At 42.6% G+C, this 17925-nt stretch overlaps 1 non-coding gene across 1 annotated transcript; it reads left to right on the forward strand.

Moving 5' to 3' along the window:
- Nucleotides 1-13614: 13614 nt before the first annotated feature.
- Nucleotides 13615-13687, forward strand: TRNAK-UUU (transfer RNA lysine (anticodon UUU)). The gene has a single exon. It is a non-coding gene; the product is annotated as a tRNA-Lys (tRNA).
- Nucleotides 13688-17925: the final 4238 nt, after the last annotated feature.

Raw genomic sequence — 17925 nt, forward strand, 5'->3', positions numbered from 1 at the left:
AGCCAATGAGACCCAGTGCTACCCATGTAAACACACACTTAATGAACATTGGCTCTGTTATGAAGTAGTGAGGATGCCACGGATTTCTGAATGGTTTAGCACAAGTCACATGCCTACAGTTTGAAATCTTTTGAAGCGTGTTCAAAATAGCTTCATTATGTTTATTTTAATGGCTATGGCAAACAGTTGGTGCTTTCCAGCTATCTGCATGCTCTGTGATATTTCTGCAGCACCTTTGCAGTGAATTGAAGCCATGTGACCAATTCCAGTTAATGGATTGGGAGAGAGAAAGTGACATGTGTCACATCTGGGCTGAAACGGGTAAAAGCCAGGTCCTTTTCCATCTCTCTGCCCCCGACACAATAACAGCCAAGGCCACATTCCAGATGACTCGCTTCAAGAGGAAGGAGGACTTCCTAAGTCATGTCAGCTTTCGTGTGGATGTGATATGTCAAGCCACTGAGATTTAGGGGTTTATTTGTTACCACAGCAGAGCTTAACTTTATCCTGACTAATAGAAATCTCATTAGTGTAAAAAGCAGGGTGAGCAAGAATATTTCGATGACATTTTGTCAAAGGTATATCCGCTTTATAGAAATATGACAACCATATATAAAAACTGCACCCTACAGAGTAATGAGATAAATATTAGTCACAGGAGAAATATGACATTATATTATATATTCATTCAAAGAAATATTAGTTAGCTCTCACCTCTGCAGTTTCTTAGTTTCACTGGAGAGGTGGTGTTTTATTTTATTTATTTTTTTGTGAGACAGGGTCTTGTTCTGTTGTCCAGGCTGGAATGCAATGGCACCATCAGGGCTCACTGTAGCCTCGACCTCCTGGGTTCAAGTGATCCTCCCACCTCACCCTCCTGAGTAGCTGAGACTATAGCACGTGTCACCATGCTTGGCTAATTTTTGTATTTTTTGTAGAGATGGGGCTTTTCCATATTTCCCAGGCTAGTCTCAAACTCCTGGGCTTGAGCTGTCTGCCTGCCTTGACCTCCCAAAGTGCTGGGATTATAAGCGTGAGCCACTGCGCCCGACCTATTTTATTGTTTTAACACAAAGGGATTTGTTAAATGGGGTTGCATCAGTGAAAGGTGGAGTTATGTAACATAGAGATTCAATTTTTATTTCAGACGTATCAGGTCCACCTTGAAACTAATTTCCACATTGGTTAAACCAAAATAAAATTTTTAGTAGCGTGAACAATGAGAGAATATTTTTATGCCATTAAAAAGTTTTCAATGGGAATTGGGCAAAAGTTCACAAACCTGCCTTGGAAGCACTATGAAAGCTTCCCATCTTTGGGAATATGTTAGTGGAAATACTGGAGTTAGTGTGACGATCCTTGAACTGGATATCTCAGTAGATGAAGCAACCGATGTTATTCCTCCATTCTGAGCTGCAGCGGAATTCTTGATAAACTGTCAGTGTGTCTACTGATAATATTTCGATTAAGTTAACTTTAAGGCGTGAAATGTAAAGGTTTTAAGATATTCTTCCACAAGTATTTGAATAGCTGCAATGGAATTTTGTAGAAATTGGTTGTACAACAGAAATTTGTAACAATTATATAAATGGCACATCTCATGTTTTTCCACTTGATTTGATGTTTTTCATATTTATATAGCATGAATGGAGACACTGTTATCATTTTGTGATTTTATTGAAGTGCAGTTCAGACAAATTTTGACATTGTAGAACACAAGATTTCAGTGACTAATCTCCACTCTTGAAAGAATGCTAATGTTACAATTACTATGAGCTTTGTTTTACTCAGTGAGAAAAAAAAAAAACCTATCAGAGAAAAATTGTTTTAAGCATTCTGAGTCAGAATTTTGTTTCTTTTTATAAAGTGATGTTACTGGTTTTTTTCTACATAATTCTACTCTTTAAAAAAAGTAAGGAGAGATTATTTTGAAATAAATTATTTGTGAATATTTTTTCTTAGAACTGAATTTAAGAAGAAAGATTTCCAAGATAATGCTGCTTAAAGTAAGCAAGTTATAGGAAAAAAAAAAATTGCTAGCATTGGTATTTGTTGCAATTTGGATCTAATGCATCAGGTGATAAGAGTGTATGATGTTAATTGCTGAATTATTCCAGACCTTTGAAAGGCAAATCTTAGTGCTTCTATGAATTATGCTGGATACAGTTGGAAAAAGGCCCTAAATGGAATGATCTAGAGAAGCTATGGAATCATTTCTACGTTGCTCATCTCACTTTGTCATGAAATGATCTTTTTAATGAACTTTCAGTTCTTAAATCATATCTTAATGAGAACTTGCTAGTCAGATGGGATAAAAATAAAGATCCAATACAGTTGAATGTGCGTCAAGATTTTCATCAGGAATACATTAGAATGCCAAACATAAGGAAAGTATAGAATTATCTTCTCTCCCTCCCAGATTCAAATGCTGGGATCAAGAGGGCATTTTCCCTAATTAATATATTTTAGGTATCACGGAAGGTACTGATGATATTCAGATGATGAAATTTTTCTTGATAATTCAAAAGGATTGCTCAGAAAATCTGGAGTTCTAAATAGCTATCGAAAATAATCATAGTGATTTTAAGAGTTTGCTATGTATCTGATACTATGCTAAACACTCTGTATAATTTCATTTAATCTTCACAACAGCCATTTGAGATAGGAACTATTATTAGTTCCATTTTACAGTTAAAGAAAACTAAGGTTAAATAAATTGCCCAGGGTCACCAAATAGTGGGTGGTTAAGCTGGCATTTGGTTCTTTCTAGAGCAAATGCTCTTAATCTCCAGTCTGTCTTGGCATCGTAACAACTGGGATATTGGACATCAACTTCAATAGCAATGGGGCCATGAAAATAGAAAAGTAATGTCTGGGATGACAGACGACTTTTGCTGGACTTTGTACATCAAGTCCTACAGTTTTATATTCCAGGGATCCTATGGCTTCCTAAGTCACAGACAACTGCCTGGAATGAGGGAAACTTGATAAGTGAAGCTTTTCCCAGTATAATCAAAACATCACCCCCATCCCCAATGTTTCTTTGCCCAGGATCCCAGGAGGCAGCCATTGAGATCTGCCAGTTGTTTCCATCTATGTCAATACCAACACCTATTTTCATATCCCTGTGGTTCCTCCAGACGGGCTGACAGTGCCATGGCCTGCCATTGGGCCATGAGGTCCCTGCTGATGTGGGCTCTGCTATTCTTTCCATCACTCTGGCCTTCCTTTACCCCTACCCCACCCCATGCAGGCCCCTGTTGCTCTTTTCATCAGCACTATAGTAGGCTGTCCCTCCTTCCTTTTCCACCCATATGGCTGCTGCCCTCAACCTGCCATGGTATTGCAACACTTCTGATCAGCTAGCCCTAAAGGATGGCACCATTCCTTTAGCTTTCTTCAGTGTTTGCAGCTCTTACATTAGCTCCCAAAGGAGCAAATTTGTTCTCTCAAATTATTCTAGGCTCCTTTCATGAGGACATTTTACCAGTTATTTATTGCCAAGTGAATAAATCACCCCCCAAATTAGAAGCTTGGAACAAAAATGATACAGTTGCTCACTACTCTGCAAGTAGAACATTTATGCTAGACATAGTTGGGTGGGTGCATTTCTGTTCCACATCATGTTGGCTGGGCTTGCTTAGATGTCTGGGACCTCAGGTGAGTCAGCAATGACAGGTGGACCTCTCTTTCCATGTGGGTTCTCATCTTCACACAGGCTAGGCTCAGCTTTTTGCATATGGTGCTAGAAGGAGTCCCAGCAAAGAGCCAGAGAAGACAAATTCCAATGAATGAGCACTTTTCAAACTTCTGCTTGCATCACATTTGCTAAAGTCCCATCGGCCAAAACAACTCACAAAGCCAAGCCCAGAGTTAGTGCAGGAGGAGGTTAAGAAATCACATGAGCTGAGCGCAGTGGCTCACGCCTGTAATTCCATCACTTTGGGAGGCTGAGGTGAGTATCACTTGAGCCCAGGAGTTGAAGACTAGCCTGGGCAACATAGTGAGAACCCATGTCTGCAAAATAATAAAAATAAAAGATTAGCTGGGCATGTTGGCATGTGCCCATGGTCCCAGTTACTCAGGAGGCTGAGGTGGGAAGATCACTTGAGCCCAGGAGATTGAGGCTGCAAGGAGCCATAATCATGCTGGCACTCCAGCCTGGGCAACAGATCGAGACCCTGCCAAAAAAAAAAAAAAAAGAAAAAATCACATAGATACAGAGAGATGTGATTTATTGGACCCTTGCTATAACAGACCTTAGTAAGAGTCCTCCTGAGATGGGTTCAGAAGACATTTGAGTAACTGCACCCTACGGCACCACACCCAAGCTGCCCACCATTAACTAAACTCTTTCATTTGTTATTAAAGTCTCTCATCTATGTGGTCCCCATCCGAGCTTATTTTTTTATGAACCTCCACTCAGGAATCCTCTGCCCTAGCACTGCCCCTATTGATAGTCTTTTGCCATTTCTTCCAGGTCAAAAACCCTCGCTTTTTCTAAATAACAAGCTATTTCATCGTAAAGAATACTATTCTTCTACCCAACTCCAATCTCTCATACCATTTTCCATCGTTTTAGTTCTGTTATTGCTGTCCATTTATAAGTCTTATTTTTCCAAGCAGGCTTATATGCCATAACACATATATACCTAAGATATAAATACCCAGTAACCCGGATTGCCTTGGCCTTACAGTGGAAAGAATTTGCCTCAGTGTTACCTGTGAATTTCTTGCAAGAGTTGTAGTGGTCTTGCCCCAGGTTCTGGGTAAAGCCTGAGATCCTGAAGTGCAGAGTGGACCACAGCACATTGAACGATGGATTCTTTCTTAGCAACATTTGCAGATAAAAGCAAACTTCATTCCTGAACAGAAAAAAAATGAGTAAGAGAGACCCTAGATTTAGCAGGAAACCAGGAAAGTCCTGGGCTAGAATAAAAACTGCATCACACCTGTAATCCCAGCACTATCCAGTTAATTTTGGTGTTTGGAATACATGCAGGTCTATCTTTATGTGGGGGACCCTCTGGGATTCCGGAATTGATAGGTATTCCTCAAAGGCAGAATTCCTCAATGCAAAAGCCAAGTGTTAGAGACATGTTATCAAGTGATACTGTTACCGGCGGAGGGCGTCCACGTTCTTGGCATCTTGACAAAGAATTAAACAAAACACACAAGCAAAGCAAGGGAAGAATGAAGCAACAAAGCAGAGATTTGTTGAAAATGAAAGTGCACTCCACAGGGTGGGAGCGGGCCTGAGCGCAGGGGCTCAAGAGCCCCGTTACACAATTTTCTGGGGTTTCAATACCCTCTAGAGGTTTCCATTGGTTACTTGGTGTATGTCCTATGTAAATGAAGAGGATAAAGTAAAGTTACAAAGTCATTTACTCCGTGTATGCCCTATGTAAATGGAGAGGATATTTCCTGTCATAGCTGAGTCAAATCCATTTAATTTAGTTCTAGGAAGTCAGCATGAATCGGCCTTATGTTCCCTGCCTTCAGACCGTATTCTCCTGCCTCAATACTTTAGGCCCTCAATTAAGCTTTTGAATAATCAGATGGCATTCACTCAACATATGTTTATGGCTCAACTGCTATGTGCCGGACACTGGGCTAGCAACTTGGGACACATTGATGAACGAGAGAGGTGGTCCCTGCTCTCCTGTTGCTCACAGCCTTGGAAAAGTGATTAGACAGAAATCTCTGTCATAAGTTTTGGCACTAGGCACTTGAGAGCAGGTGGTAGGAGGAGTTTTCACCCAGACTAAGAAAGTCAGACAAGGCTGGAAGGCTGCGTGCGGGAAGTAGTATCTAAGCAGTGACCTAAGGAAGAGGATGAGGATGAGCCAGCCCAAGGGATGTGTGCATACCTGTGTCACATGGTAGGGCCGTACACAGGGACATCCAGTGGGCAGAGGGAGTAGCTTGTGTGAAAATAAGAGATGAGAGAAAGCATACTGGGTTCAACACACAGAAAGACACTTAGTGTGGCTGGAACTCTGAGAAGGGAAGAGAGAAAGGTTGAGCCGGATACTGGACACTGCAGCCCCTATCAGCATGTCAAGGGGTGGACCTAGAACAAAAACCTAAACACAGTCCCCAAATGGTAGAGTATTTTCATCAAAGAATTTTTTTTCTTAAGAAAAATTATTGTAAATGCTAGAAAGTTTTTTTTTTTTTCTCCCTCACTCTCAAGTTTACCTTCAAAGAGACTTGAAACCTGGACTGTATCTAAACAGCTGAATGTTCTTCATTTAAAACCAGCGAGGAATGGGGGCCAGTATTCCCTTGTCTACTGAAATGGGATTTGGACGTTACACAAAGGAAAGAAACCAGCATCACGGCTGGCTATTTTCCTCCTCACTCCATTCCTGAGGTCACCCATTGGTCCCACCTGCACTGACATTGTGCAAGCGAGTTGCCATTTCCTCTTACTCATTTTTCAACCCTCTATTTGACTTTGCTATGACCTGATCTATTTTCAGTCCTCCTCCTATTTTTGTTAATTTCCCAGATGCATGCAACTAGCCATTAGTTCTTTCTTTACCCTTTGGAGGACAAAATTGGCAGTATCCTTTTATAGTCGTGTCTCTGAGGACACTTCAAACCTTATGAAAATTCCATTTTTTTTTTTCCTTATGGGAAATTCTGTCTGGTTCTAAAGGCGAGTATGTGGCAGTATCCTTTCAGTTATCCAAGTAGATTTCTATTCCTTTCTGTGTTTTAACATTGTACATTTGTATGAAATACAATGTAAAAATAAAATGCGAACCAATGCATGAGATGTTCCTATGTAACTGGAGGAACATAGATGAAAGACATCGTATTTCCAGAGAGCCCTTTCTCATTGAAGGTGTTCCTCTGGCCAAACCAACAGATGTTAAAACACAGGAAATTCGAAGTCGATTGTTTTAAAGGAGAGAATGCTTTGGGAATGCTTTGGGAACTATACCCTTTGCTCCTCACATGGGTATGCACTGTAGGCATCACAGTTCCCTGCCAGCCTGGTGATACTGTACTTCTCATCTGGGGCAAACTTGGCCCCGAACGGACCATTCTCCCTCATTTACTCATGCCCCACAAAGGGCTGAGCTCATCATAGCGTCATCTGATATGCCGGTGGCCCATCTGGTCACCAGGCACCCAGCTCCCAGGGACATGGAATTAGGCCATCTCAAGGGAATGCCAAGGGCAAAAGTCTGCAAACCTTTTCTGCGTGAGTTTGGGGCTTAATGCATCATGACTGGAGGTTTTTCAAGCCCATGTCTGAATTGTTAAGCGATTAGAGCCTCAGTCAAGCCAGAACTTTAGACTCTTTGGGAGTAAGGTGGAGGATAAAGCCCAGCTATGCTCCAGGAAGAGATGTTCTCTGCACCCTTACAATACGGAGAGGATGCTTCATGGAAAGAGCATTTTCTTTGCGACGTCGGCTTTTAGGCTTCTCTCTTCACCCAGGACTCTGGGCGGGAAGTATTTACTGCTGCACAACTGCGCCTTTCCTACCTGCAGCCCCTGGGCTCAGGCGACAGAAAGCAGCTCTTCCCCCGGACCCTCCTGCAAACTTGACATTCTTGCAATCAAGTCCGTGCACTGTCTAGTGGGGGATTTCAGACTGTTTTCTTATTACTAAATGGAGAGGTATTAACAACACAATGCAGAAATTAAAAAAAAAAAAAAAAAAGGCAGAGGGTGGGGAACGGGGGAAGAAATGAAAAGACAGCCGCCTGCTCTTTTCTTCTTGGTATTATTATTTGTGACAAAGCCCTCGGTCCATTTTTCTTCATAATTTGCAGGACTCCTAATGGGAACAGCACCTCCCAATTACCATGGCTGCCAAAGGCTAATTTGGTTACCCTCCGGATCCACAATAGCGAAACTGTGTCGAGCCTTTGTCGATATTTGCATACTATACATACCAGGAATGTAAAACAGCTGCCTGGCCCCTCTCCCACTATCATGGCAATTATGGGTCATTAGCTCCCCCGCCCCCCACTCTCCCTTTTTCTTGTTCTCGTCTTCCAGGGTCTGGTAGGCCCTTGTAGGCAGCTGACGGATTTGCAGAGACAAGAAATGAGAACGCGGAGCTGCGTGGCCTATTTGTTCAGCGTCGAGGCTGACGGAACTGCCATTTGAATTGGCAGAGCACAGCCCCCATGCTTTTATTTCTTGATTACCTCCTTCTCATCTTTTCTTCCAGCCCCTTTGGTCCCTACCCTGGCTCCCGGCTCTCTTGAGGAAGTCTCTCTCCTCTCTCTCTCTCTCTCCTCTCTCTCTCCTCTCTCTCCCTCTCTCTCTCTCCTCTCTCTCTCTCTCCCTCTCTCTCTCCTCTCTCTCTCCCTCTCTCTCCTCTCTCTCTCTCTCTCTCCCTCCTCTCTCTCTCCCTCCTCTCTCCTCTCTCTCTCCTTCCTCTCTCTCCCCTCCTCTCTCTCCCCTCTCCTCTTCTCCTCCCCTCTCTCTCCCCTCTCTTTCTCTCTTCTCTCTCTTCTCTCTCTCCTCCTCCTCTCTCTCTCCTCTCTCTCCCCTCCCCCTTCTTTCTCCTCTTTCCCCTTTTCTCTCTCTCTTCCCCTCTCTCTCCTCTCTCTCCCTCTCTCTCTCCTTTCTCTCCTCTCTCTCTCCTCTCCCTCTCCCCCTCTCTCTCTCCCTCCTCTCCTCTCCCCTCCTCCTCTCCTCTCTCTCTCCTCTCTCTCTCTCCTCTCTCTCTCTCTCTCCTCTCTCTCTCTCTCTCTCTCCCTCCGTGCACGTGTCTATGCGTACGCATTTGTCCTGCCAGCCCGATGGACCTCTCGGCCAGGCGTGCTCTGGCACTTGGAGCAGCGGCCCACGCGTTCTCTTCCTCCGGGGTCACCCTCGGAGGGATCGGGCCTCAGATGTGCACAGCCAGCCCCCAGACCCTAAGCCGATCCACATTCAGAGGAGGGGATGTTTCACTTTCAAGTTTGTTCATTGAATTCTAACCCCATGGAGGGGGAAGAGGGGGCGGAGGAAAAGAAAAGAACAAGAAAGGATTTAGCTACGAAGCTCTTTTGCAACGATGTGTTGTGTCTTGCGGTAGTTAATGGGAAGTTATGGTTTTGAATATAATTTTTTCCCTTCAAGCTGCTAATTTTATTGACAATATGGATAGATTGAAAGACCCAAAGCTTTTGTGTTGTTTTGTTAAAGCAAATAAGTGAGGCACAAATGTAAATTACATCTCCAGGTTCACATTAGAGGTTTGCAAATAATACTCAGCTAATGGTTATTGCAAAGGAAAATAGCACTGGGATCAATATTCTATACAGTGGAAGGCGATACCTCTCTCTCTTTTAATCACCTCATTGCAGAAATGGCATTGAAATTTGAAATCTCATTTTCTCCATTTGTACAAATTGAACATAAATCACTATGAGTGAGGGGAGGTGGCAGGCAGCTTCACTCTTTGCGGGATTGCATTACTAATTAGTGTTGGGCTAAAGCCCTACGCAGCCTGGAGAGGCTTCTCGAGACCTCTGGCCAAATGCAAGATGCTTTGGAGAGTCTGGATGTGTGCAGGGAGGGGCCGGGCCCCTCTAGCGGGGAGTGGGTGAGGCGGTGGTCAGCCCTGCGAAAGAAGGGATGTGACGGGCAGATCCTCACACATGATGCCATTTTCTGGGCTGGGACAGCAGATCTCCACCAGTTCTCTTAGATTTCAGTGGGAGCAGATTGGATAGGACCTCACTGTTCCTAGGAAGGGGAAAGGTAGATGTTGGCTTGCAAAATTTGCCTTTCATCTGTGGCTGCAGGAGTAGGGACCGGGGTGCCAAAGGATGAAGAGCCTAGCTTAACACAGGCACTGCTATATCAGCTCCCAAGGCCACCTCCTGTATCTCAGCACCAATCTCCACTCCCTTCCCTCTGCCCTTCCATTTCCTTCATTTTTCCACTCGTATACACTTGCACTGAGTGGCTGTCACAGCTCTAAGCTGAGTGATAGATATTATTTACAAAGGATATTCAGAGATGTCAAAGGGCCTCTGATATGTACCCACTTCAGTTCCATTTTCTCAAGTTGCTCAAATGTTACTTACACTGGCCTTGATTTATTGGCTATGGGGTCATCATGACAACAGGGCTCAAGACCTTTCTCACCCTCCCTGGGCTGACATAACCCATGACTGTGCATTTCTGGGCTGGGCAGATATGGGAGAGTATACCGTATTTTAAACAAAAGGGTGAGGAACTTGACATCTAAAACGTGGTAGGCAAGCTGGGCACATTGACTCATGCCTGTAATCCCAGGACTTTGAGAGGCAGAGGTGGGAAGATCGCTTGAGGCCAAGAGTTTGAGACCGGCTTGGGCAACATAGTGAGACCCTATCTCTACAAAAAAACAAAACAAAAAAAACAAAACAAAAAACAAAACCACAAAAAAAACCCACACACATTAACCAGGCGTGGTGGCATGCACCTGTGGTCCCAGCTACTCTGGAAGTTGGGGTGCGGGGATCGCCTGAGACCAAGAGTTTGAGGCTGCAGTAAGCCGTGATCATAGCACTGCACTCCACCTGAGCAATAGAGTGAGACCCTCTTTAATTATTTAATTAATTAAAAAGTAATACTAAAATTTGGTAAGGGGAGAGGACAGGAAAGCAATGTGTCAACTTGGCTGGCAGAACTTCTGCATTTAGGACTTTGTTCTTTTTTTTTTTTTTCTTCAGATGGAGTCTCACTCTGTCGCCCAGGCTGGAGTGCAGTGATGCAATCTTAGCTCACTGCAGCCTCCACCTCCTGGGTTCAAGTGATTCTCCTGCCTCAGCCTTCCGAGCAGCTGGGATTACAGGTGCGCACCACCATGCCTGGCTAATTTTTGTATTTTTAATAGAGTCAGGGTTTCTCCATGTTGGCCAGGCTGGTCTCAAACCTGACCTCAAGTGATCCACCTGCCTCAGCCCCCCAAAGTTCTTGGATTACAGGTGTGAGCCACCACACCCAGCCCGGGATTTAGGACTTTGTTCTTAAAGATTTGGGAAGACCTAGCACAGGGAAGAGTTGCCGAGACCGAGTCCTTGACGTGTCTTTGCAGTGGCCACTTACCCTTTCCCTTGAAGTAAATAACGTTCTGTTGGGTGATTAATGGAGGATGTTTAGTTCATTAAACTTGATACCCTGAAGGCAGGATGAACTGGTAAAATATTTATATATTTATATGTGAGGCTGCTCCCATAAGGGCCAATGTGTGTAGATGAGTGAAAAATGGAAAAAGCTAGTGTCCGGCAATGTGGGCCTCAGCAACAGCTACTGACACTCGCATCTCCCCATGAAGCTTAGGGGTCCCTGTAAGATTGGAGGAAGACGCCTCTTCACTCCAGCCAGAGTGGTCATTTAGAAGGCCACCATGCATCCTGCTGTGGGGAAACAGGATGGCCAGGCAATTGCAAAGCCAACAGCACTGCAAACATTCCAGGCACATTCTGCCCTCTGCTGCCTGTCACTCCATCCCCACACCTGGGGAGAAAGGCAGAGTGACTCCCAGCGCTTACCACCCAGGGAACTTTCCGTCCTTTGCCTCATCCTTAGCAGTGGGAGGAGGAGTTAAAAATAGGGGAGGTGAGGGGGAAAACTGGAAACAAGGTTCATTACCTAAGGTTCCTCTCATCCATTTCAATAGATGAAAGCAAAGAAAATAAAGCAAAACCCATCCAAACAGTAAGCAGGTGGTGGCCGCTAATAGAGAAGAAATAAAAACCTTTTAGAAATTGGAGCCGACTACCAAACACACTGACAAAGTGGAATGAAAGTTCTGAACAATCAGTTCAAAGAAAAGGGTGTTTGAAATAAACCCTTAAAAACATTTCAAATGCTGAAGGAAAAAAAAAAATAGCTGCTTTAGATATCTGAAGCCAGGATGATTTAATCTGGAGAGGGGACTTTTTGGATATTACTGGAGGAAAAAAGAAAAAAAATAAAAGAAAGAAAGAGATTGAGAGAATGAACCGAGGAGTCCTTGAAAGTAGTGAGGTTCAGAGAACAAAACCCGCATCAGGTCCCCACGACTGCCAATCACAGCAGGTTCATCACCAACTCCTGGGTTGACCCGGGGCTTTTAACCTCCCCATGCCTCCATTTGCCCAGCCATAAACGGGGGTTACTAATAGGCATGTCCTCCCACCCTCAAGGTCCCCAAGGAGGTTTAATAGGATAATGGACCTGATCCTATTGATGGAGAATGTGTAACTGCCACATTGTGACCCCTACCTTTAGAGGCCAATCAGGTGTCCTCCTCCCAGAGCCTTTCCAGGACCCTCCCCTATTTGGTGAGTTTCAACATTCATTCAATCATTTGCCATTATGTATGCCTGCTATGTCACCATATAGGAGGCATGGTGGCACAGGATGACAGAATGAGGAAGAAAGAACACACGGTGCCCTCCCTCAGGCTGATCACAGGTTGAAGGAGGCAGGCGTGTTAACAGGTGATCATATAACTGGGTGCAGGGGCGTGCCTGGGATGTGTCAGGAATGCAGCCCAGAGAGGCTTCCAGGAGGAGGTGATGACTAAGTTTGTTTCTGGCAGAAGTAGCTGGATGTCAAGGCTGAGAAAGGTATCTCCAGCCAAGGTAACAGCATGGATGAAGGATGAATGGAATGAGTTTTGTGACTTGTATGACAGGGATTTGGGGTGCAAGGACAGAGTGGAGGCAGAAGAGCCTGGAATGGGAAGCAAGAACTTCAGCAATGTGTAATTGTGTAGGTCAAGAATTGCAATCAGCTGCTGGGTCTGGAGGTTGGTAATGAATAAATATGGCAGCTCCCCAGTCATTAGCAATTCTTATTTTTCTGAACATCTCTCTTGAACAGGTGGCTTCCATCTTCAAGCTCATGTCATTGGTCAGGAATGGAGGGTGGATAGGGCAGAACCACTCTGCAGGCTCTAGCACAGTCTTTTACAACAAGGGAGGGGTGAGTCTGGTTTTGTTTTGTTTTGCTTTTGAGATGGAGTCTTGCTCTCTTGCCCAGGCTGGAGTGCAGTGGCATGATCTCGGCTCACTGCAACCTCTGCCTCCCGGGTTCAAGCAATTCCCCTGCCTCAGCCTCCTGAGTAGCTGGGATTACAGGCGCGCACCACCGTGCCTGGCTAATTTTTTGTATTTTTAGTTGAGACAGGGTTTCACCATGCTGGCCAGGCTGGTCTCGAACTCCTGACCTCGAGATCCTCCTGCCTGGGCCTCCCAAAGTGCTGGGATTACAGGCTGGAGCCACCGAGCCCAGCTTGAGTCTGGGTTTTATCTGGGGAGTGGTCTGTGACCTTAATCATGATGGGATTTGCAATCATCCTGTACCACACCCTATCAGATGTTTGCACCTCAATTATCTGTTTATGCAAGAGCTAGAAGTCCAAAGGGATGGGCACATAGGAAAACACTTTGACGAGAAAAGGATAAGAAAGTTTGGACATTTGCTTAAGTGAAAACAAAACCCAAGACTCTTAATATATAGGGTACCAACAGGTCCCAGTTTGTCCAGGGGAGTCCTGGCATATGCCTATTATCTCTTCATCTTGTCCACTTTGGATGTGTCACAGATTATACCTTTATTATTTTTAACAAAGTGCTGTTATTTCTTATTGCATTAAAATAAACTAACAGGGAAGGAGCCTGGGTAGCTCAGTTGGTAGAGCATCAGACTTTTAATCTGAGGGTCCAGGGTTCAAGTCCCTGTTCAGGCATGTCATATGGCTTTTAGTACCTAATTCTGACTTTTTTTCTTTTTTGAGATGGAGTCTTGCTCTGTCCCCAGGCTGGAGTGCAGTGGTGCAATCTCGGCTCACTGCAACCTCCGCCTCCTGGATTCAAGCCATTCTCCTGCCTCAGCCTCCCGGGTAGCTGGGACAGCAGGACCACCACGCCCAGCTAGTTTTTGTATTTTTAGTAGAGACGGGGTTTCACCATGTTGGCCAGGATTGTCTCAATCTCTTGACCTTGTGATCCGCCCGCCTCGGCCTCCCAAAGTGCTGGGATTACAGGCATGAGTTACTGCACCCAGCCTCTGACTCAATTTTTAAAAAAGAAAACAAAAACAACAACAAAATAAGCCAGGAGGGGTAGGTAGAGAGAGCTGCCTTTTGTTCCACCAGCTCCTGCCAAGGTCTTATATAGCTGTGTGTGAGATGCTAGTTCAGAGTTCTCCTTTGAACTTGTGGTCAGGTTTGAAAGACTGCCAGTGATACCCAAGCCCTTTTGTTACTCTGTTCCAGACACAAGGTAACTGACACCCCATTCTCAAGGGATGTGAAGTGCACCCAGATATAAGCACGTGGGATCAGCCAGCTTCTCCAGGTGAGAAGTGACTGCTGCTGCCCTACTGGCTACCTGTGCAGAGTGCTGGGGCCCATGGCGTGCAGCCTGCCACCATGATGCCTGTTGGCAGGGTCCGTGGAAACTGTGGAAACCAGAGGGTAGGTGTGCAGGAAAATATTGGTCCCTGCAGGACACAGAGGCTGAGCAGCCCCATCATAGAACATAGAATAGTCTGAATGCTCTTACAATACCAGTTTTGCATTTATTATATAATCGACATTTGCAACTATTGATTTTATTATTTGGTAACATTTTTATTTTGAAGTAATCCCTTTTGGCAGCCATGAGCTCCAAAAACCACATGTACGTGTTTAATGAAAAATTGGGTACTGAATTTCCTTACTCACGAAAGCCAATGTACATATAACTTGCACAAAAATGTTTATCAATATTTACCATTTATTGTGGCAGATGACCACATAGAAAACAAGATTTGCTAACAGAATATCAGCATTTAATTTTAAAAATCAGGAGTTATTTTAAGAAGACTTTCCTATAGATGAATTCACATGTGAATCTGTAGCAGGTGGGCTTACAGATTCTTCTGCAAAGCATGATTTTTCATTGTTATCAAATGGCTGTTTCTTTGCTAAATTTCTAAAATTATTTTCTTCCAAGTTTTTGCTATGCATGTGCAAAACATGTAGTGCCTGCACTTAATGTATTGGTATTTGAGACAGAAGAAAAATTGCAAGCAGTTCAAAGGCAATCTGTTTTATCAGTGCTATTAGAGGCTTCACAAAGAAAATGCATAAGTTTTAATAAGTGGTTCAAATTTTCACTTCCAATTCGGGAAATCAAATTATTAAAATTTCTGAAAGTTCATTCTAAAGAAGGTGAAACATCTGATCTTATTGTTAATACTAGAAATACTCCATTTTTTAATGAACTTGTTAGTTTAACATTGAAAATGAAGTTACTAAATTTTGTGGTGATAACACCCGCTCAAAATTTGGTGAAGCACAAATTCATGGTAAAAAGCAATGTCAATATAAAATTAAGAAACTTATGAGACAGAAATAGGTTTGGAATTTGTTTTGATGTTCGTATAATTCACAGTTTCCACCTACTCGCTGCAAGTTTAAATCAATTAAAAATTGTAGTGGTTTCAATTTACAAATATTTGTGTATACTCCATTACAGCAATCAAACCACAATATTCTTGTGATGAAGTTGATGTTGAATATTAAAAAATACTTTAGTGTGGCAGTATGGACTTTTTATCTTTTTGCTGCTTGCCATCAATGGAGTTTTTCAAGAGTTTGCACCTTTGAAGAGTTTCTTTGTAAATCAACCTACACGTTCTGCAGTGGTTTTGAACTTCTTTTGTAAATAAATCTGTAAATTGTGGTTATATTTTATTCAACACCAGTTGGATATATTTAATCAAACTCTCGAAAGAATAGAGTGCTCAAAAAAAACTTTATGTTAAAATATTTAGCTTTTATTCAACACCAGTTGGATATATTTAATCAAAATCTCAAAAGAATAGAGTGCTCAAAAAAACTTTATGTTAAAATATTTAGCTAGTTGCAGTTGTTGAAAATGAAGCTTGCAAACAGGAAAACGATGAACGTTATCCCTGTAACAGAAAGAAAAGAACCAAACAAATTAAAAGTTGAGAGCTCAAAAATTATGCAAGATTTCCTGTTCAAAATTACGATTCCTTTTTGGAATACCTTAACCTATGGGAAGAATCTTTTGATACTTCTGTTTTTATTTGGATACATTTATATTTTTACTCAATGGAATGAAATTGAAAGACCTATGATTTGGAATCATAAGTTGACACAACTTATCTGAAGAGTTTTTCCCTTTAAAAATACCTGCCAAAGTGCTTGGGAGGTAAAAAGACAGTATATAAGAAAATATTTGGGCTAAAGTATTTATATATTTTAATCTGAAAAAATAAAAAATTGGAATATACTCTAGCAGAGTTTGCTCTGAATTTATAAGACATCTCAGTAACTTTAGAGAAAGTATTTTCTCAATTAGAAATGTTATTATAATCTTCAGTAACATTCAATTGAGGAAGTTAACAGTTTCAAATTTATTAACAACAAAATGCAATTTTAGTACTTTTTATATGTAATACTTCAAAAAGCATTAAAGTGAAACTTTGAGGAAGAGTATATGATATGCAACTTTATGAAAGAAGATTAAAAAATAAATCCATGTTTAAAATATACATTCCTTAGGCAAATACCATGATACAATAATATTAGAAATAGATATGGCAAAAAATATATATATATATGCTAAACAGTATTGTTCTGCTAATGGTATTGTTTAGCATTCAAATAGGAGATTCAATAAGATAATTATTTTCATTTTGCTTTCATGGAAACAGATATATGTTATATTTATTTGGTAGAAGGAATTTTATTTTTGAAACTAGGTTTTAAAATATTTCTATTTTAAAATTTTTTTTATTTTTAAATAAAAATATTTAATTTCTTTATTTTAAAAATATTTTTTAAAAATATTTTGAAACTAGGTTTTAAAATTATTTTGTAAGTCCACGAATATCATAAAGTCAATGCATTGGTGAATACGTTAATATTTTAAATTACATAATTTTGATTATTCCCAGCACTATCTTTTATTCTAAAAAATGTGAGAGTGGCCTCCCTATAATAGAAATAAAAACTGAAGAACTACTCAGCAAAAAGAATTAAGAAATGGATCGAAGAGTCAGAGAGCAGAGGGAAGGACAGGAAGACAGGGGGAGGGAGACAGGATGAGGAGTCCCAAGAGACAGTAGTGAATCCCTGAAAATGGCCCAGTGACCTCATCATACAGGGTCCCTCTGGTGGCAATTACCCACCCACTCCTCCCAGCCCCATTTGGAAAGAAATAATGTATCAACTAGAGAGACAGTACTGTCAATGGTTGATTCTTTCCTTTACCCATTCCTCTCTTACCCACTGGCTCCATCATTCATAGGTTAATTGACATAACCAACCATGAAGCATTTGTTGAGCGTTTACTATGTGCCAAGCACTTTCTTAGGCACTGGTGATGTGCAAAATGGAATGAGACTAAAGTCAGAGTGTGCATAGTCTAGTTCCAGAGTAGGGCAAGGAAGCTACCAGCTGGGATGGAGGCCTGGAGGGGACCCAGAGGGGCATCCGCTTGAAAGAGGGGACTAAAGAAAACTCAGGGGGCTGATGCCAGGTTCCCGAGTTGAGTCAAGCTGCTGCCTCCACTGCCACCCCCACCACTGCTTCCTCCTCCTCCTCTGGGAATGCTAGTTCACCTGTTGGAGTTTTATATAAAAATGCAAGCAAGTGCTCTCTGCTTTTGATATTTTTTAATAGTAAAAGAAGAGACTGGGTGCGGTGGCTCAGGCCTGTAATCCCAGCACTTTGGGAGGCCAAGGTGGGTGGATCACCTGAGGTCAAGAGTTCAAGACCAGCCTGGCCAATATGGTGAAACCCCCGTCTCTACTAGAAATACAAAAATTAACTGGGCGTGGTGGCACACACCTGTAATCCCAGCTACTCAGGAGGCTGAGGCATGAGAATCACTTGAGCCTGGGAGGTGGAGGTTGCAGTGAGCTGAGATCATGCCACTGCACTCCAGCCTGGGTGACAGAGTGAGAGAG

Source organism: Hylobates moloch, unplaced genomic scaffold (genome assembly GCF_009828535.3).
Source record: "Hylobates moloch isolate HMO894 unplaced genomic scaffold, HMol_V3 SCAFFOLD_6, whole genome shotgun sequence".
Classification (NCBI taxonomy): domain Eukaryota; kingdom Metazoa; phylum Chordata; class Mammalia; order Primates; family Hylobatidae; genus Hylobates; species Hylobates moloch.